Raw genomic sequence first — 5,000 nt, forward strand, 5'->3', positions numbered from 1 at the left:
GCTACGACTCAGGATAACATGCAGTTTAATTAGGCTACCTCCTCCCGCTACGACTCAGGATAACATGCAGTTTAATTAGGCTACCTCCTCCCGCTACGACTCAGGATAACATGCAGTTTAATTAGGCTACCTCCTCCCGCTACGACTCAGGATAACATGCAGTTTAATTAGGCTAACTCCTCCCGCTACGACTCAGGATAACATGCAGTTTAATTAGGCTACCTCCTCCCGCTACGACTCAGGATAACATGCAGTTTAATTAGGCTACCTCCTCCCGCTACGACTCAGGATAACATGCAGTTTAATTAGGCTACCTCCTCCCGCTACGACTCAGGATAACATGCAGTTTAATTAGGCTACCTCCTCCCGCTACGACTCAGGATAACATGCAGTTTAATTAGGCTACCTCCTCCCGCTACGACTCAGGATAACATGCAGTTTTATTAGGCTACCTCCTCCCGCTACGACTCAGGATAACATGGCAGTTTAATTAGGCTACCTGTCTCCTCTAACCACTAGGCTACCTCCTCCCGCTACGACTCAGGATAACATGCAGTTTAATTAGGCTACCTCCTCCCGCTACGACTCAGGATAACATGCAGTTTAATTAGGCTACCTCCTCCCGCTACGACTCAGGATAACATGCAGTTAATTAGGCTACCTCCTCCCGCTACGACTCAGGATAACATGCAGTTTAATTAGGCTAACTCCTCCCGCTACGACTCAGGATAACATGCAGTTTAATTAGGCTACCTCCTCCCGCTACGACTCAGGATAACATGCAGTTTAATTAGGCTACCTCCTCCCGCTACGACTCAGGATAACATGCAGTTTAATTAGGCTACCTCCTCCCGCTACGACTCAGGATAACATGCAGTTTAATTAGGCTACCTCCTTACGACTCAGGATAACTAGTTTAATTAGGCTACCTCCCGCTACGACTCAGGATAACATGCAGTTTAATTAGGCTACCTCCTCCCGCTACGACTCAGGATAACATGCAGTTTAATTAGGCTACCTCCTAACATGCCGTCTCCCTCCTCCCGCGACTCAGGATAACATGCAGTTTAATTAGGCTACCTCCTCCCGCTACGACTCAGGATAACATGCAGTTTAATTAGGCTACCTCACTCCCGCTAACCACGACTCAGGATAACATGCAGTTTAATTAGGCTACCTCCTCCCGCTACGACTCAGGATAACATGCAGTTTAATTAGGCTACCTCCTCCCGCTACGACTCAGGATAACATGCAGTTTAATTAGGCTACCTCCTCCCGCTACGACTCAGGATAACATGCAGTTTAATTAGGCTACCTCGACTCAGGATAACATGCAGTTTAATTAGGCTACCTCCTCCGCTACGACTCAGGATAACATGCAGTTTAATTAGGCTACCTCCTCCCGCTACGACTCAGGATAACATGCAGTTTAATTAGGCTACCTCCTCCCGCTACGACTCAGGATAACATGCAGTTTAATTAGGCTACCTCCTCCCGCTACGACTCAGGATAACATGCAGTTTTATTAGGCTACCTCCTCCCGCTACGACTCAGGATAACATGGCAGTTTAATTAGGCTACCTGTCTCCTCTAACCACTAGGCTACCTGTCTCCTCTAACCACTAGGCTACCTCCTCCCGCTACGACTCAGGATAACATGCAGTTTAATTAGGCTACCTCCTCCCGCTACGACTCAGGATAACATGCAGTTTAATTAGGCTACCTCCTCCCGCTACGACTCAGGATAACATGCAGTTTAATTAGGCTACCTCCTCCCGCTACGACTCAGGATAACATGCAGTTTAATTAGGCTACCTCCTCCTCTAACCACTAGGCTACCTGTCTCCTCTAACCACTAGGCTACCTGTCTCCTCTAACCACTAGGCTACCTCCTCCCGCTACGACTCAGGATAACATGCAGTTTTATTAGGCTACCTCCTCCCGCTACGACTCAGGATAACATGCAGTTTAATTAGGCTACCTCCTCCCGCTACGACTCAGGATAACATGCAGTTTAATTAGGCTACCTCCTCCCGCTACGACTCAGGATAACATGCAGTTTAATTAGGCTACCTCCTCCCGCTACGACTCAGGATAACATGCAGTTTTATTAGGCTACCTCCTCCCGCTACGACTCAGGATAACATGCAGTTTAATTAGGCTACCTCCTCCCGCTACGACTCAGGATAACATGCAGTTTAATTAGGCTACAGATGAAATAAACGATGATGAACTTCACAGGATGATGAAAGTGAAAAGGTCATGAGTTTGATGCTCCTTTCCAATAAATATTGAGGGTTTTATTCTGGTGACATAATGTTCTGTCCCCACCGTATCCTACCAGCTGTTCTGTCCCCACCGTATCCTACCAGCTGTTCTGTCCCCACCGTATCCTACCAGCTGTTCTGTCCCCACCGTATCCTACCAGCTGTTCTGTCCCCACCGTATCCTACCAGCTGTTCTGTCCCCACCGTATCCTACCAGCTGTTCTGTCCCCACCGTATCCTACCAGCTGTTCTGTCCACACCGTATCCTACCAGCTGTTCTGTCCACACCGTATCCTACCAGCTGTTCTGTCCACACCGTATCCTACCAGCTGTTCTGTCCCCACCGTATCCTACCAGCTGTTCTGTCCCCACCGTATCCTACCAGCTGTTCTGTCCCCACCGTATCCTACCAGCTGTTCTGTCCACACCGTATCCTACCAGCTGTTCTGTCCACACTGTATCCTACCAGCTGTTCTGTCCCCACCGTATCCTACCAGCTGTTCTGTCCACACTGTATCCTACCAGCTGTTCTGTCCACACTGTATCCTACCAGCTGTTGGCTAGACAGCATGTGCCAATACCATTTGCTATTTAAAAAACCTATCAAATCAGCCACTTTGGGTTCATCCTGTCTTTATCTGCACCTGGAGTTATCTTAACCCCCCAACCTAATTTCCCAGATACCAGGAAGTCTAAGAACCATTGAGGCCTTTGTTCTACTCCTCTCTATCTCAGTTACAACCACCCCACTTCCTGTCACTGGAATACCAGCTGTAGGTTTAAATACCACCCCACTTCCTGTCACTGGAATACCAGCTGTAGGTTTAAATACCACCCCACTTCCTGTCACTGGAATACCAGCTGTAGGTTTAAATACCACCCCACTTCCTGTCACTGGAATGCCAGCTGTAGGTTTAAATACCACCCCACTTCCTGTCACTGGAATACCAGCTGTAGGTTTAAATACCACCCCACTTCCTGTCACTGGAATACCAGCTGTAGGTTTAAATATCACCCCACTTCCTGTCACTGGAATACCAGCTGTAGGTTTAAATACCACCCCACTTCCTGTCACTGGAATACCAGCTGTAGGTTTAAATACCACCCCACTTCCTGTCACTGGAATGCCAGCTGTAGGTTTAAATACCACCCCACTTCCTGTCACTGGAATACCAGCTGGATGTTTAAATACCATCCCACTTCCTGTCACTGGAATGCCAGCTGTAGGTTTAAATATCACCCCACTTCCTGTCACTGGAATACCAGCGGTAGGTTTAAATACCACCCCACTTCCTGTCACTGGAATACCAGCGGTAGGTTTAAATACCACCCCACTTCCTGTCACTGGAATACCAGTTGTAGGTTTAAATACCATCCCACTTCCTGTCACTGGAATACCAGTTGTAGGTTTAAATACCACCCCACTTCCTGTCACTGGAATACCAGCTGTAGGTTTAAATACCACCCCACTTCCTGTCACTGGAATGCCAGCTGTAGGTTTAAATACCACCCCACTTCCTGTCACTGGAATACCAGCTGTAGGTTTAAATACCACCCCACTTCCTGTCACTGGAATACCAGCTGTAGGTTTAAATATCACCCCACTTCCTGTCACTGGAATACCAGCTGTAGGTTTAAATACCACCCCACTTCCTGTCACTGGAATACCAGCTGTAGGTTTAAATACCACCCCACTTCCTGTCACTGGAATGCCAGCTGTAGGTTTAAATACCACCCCACTTCCTGTCACTGGAATACCAGCTGGATGTTTAAATACCATCCCACTTCCTGTCACTGGAATGCCAGCTGTAGGTTTAAATATCACCCCACTTCCTGTCACTGGAATACCAGCGGTAGGTTTAAATACCACCCCACTTCCTGTCACTGGAATACCAGCGGTAGGTTTAAATACCACCCCACTTCCTGTCACTGGAATACCAGTTGTAGGTTTAAATACCATCCCACTTCCTGTCACTGGAATACCAGTTGTAGGTTTAAATACCACCCCACTTCCTGTCACTGGAATACCAGTTGTAGGTTTAAATACCACCCCACTTCCTGTCACTGGAATACCAGTTGTAGGTTTAAATACCACCCCACTTCCTGTCACTGGAATACCAGTTGTAGGTTTAAATACCACCCCACTTCCTGCCACTGGAATACCAGCTGTAGGTTTAAATACCACCCCACTTCCTGTCACTGGAATACCAGCTGTAGGTTTAAATACCACCCCACTTCCTGTCACTGGAATACCAGCTGTAGGTTTAAATACCACTCCACTTCCTGTCACTGGAATACCAGTTGTAGGTTTAAATACCATCCCACTTCCTGTCACTGGAATGCCAGCTGTAGGTTTAAATACCACCCCACTTCCTGTCACTGGAATACCAGCTGTAGGTTTAAATACCACCCCACTTCCTGTCACTGGAATACCAGCTGTAGGTTTAAATATCACCCCACTTCCTGTCACTGGAATACCAGCTGTAGGTTTAAATACCACCCCACTTCCTGTCACTGGAATACCAGCTGTAGGTTTAAATACCACCCCACTTCCTGTCACTGGAATGCCAGCTGTAGGTTTAAATACCACCCCACTTCCTGTCACTGGAATACCAGCTGGATGTTTAAATACCATCCCACTTCCTGTCACTGGAATGCCAGCTGTAGGTTTAAATATCACCCCACTTCCTGTCACTGGAATACCAGCGGTAGGTTTAAATACCACCCCACTTC

General features: G+C 47.5%; 1 protein-coding gene across 1 annotated transcript in view; it reads right to left on the reverse strand.

The window, feature by feature from the left end:
• Positions 1 to 5,000, reverse strand: part of LOC135567615 (structural maintenance of chromosomes protein 2-like) — a 47,737-nt gene that overhangs the window by 19,580 nt on the left and 23,157 nt on the right. The gene's annotated exons all lie outside the window — the stretch shown is intronic.

This window comes from Oncorhynchus nerka, unplaced genomic scaffold (genome assembly GCF_034236695.1).
Source record: "Oncorhynchus nerka isolate Pitt River unplaced genomic scaffold, Oner_Uvic_2.0 unplaced_scaffold_1937, whole genome shotgun sequence".
Taxonomy (NCBI): Eukaryota; Metazoa; Chordata; class Actinopteri; order Salmoniformes; family Salmonidae; genus Oncorhynchus; species Oncorhynchus nerka.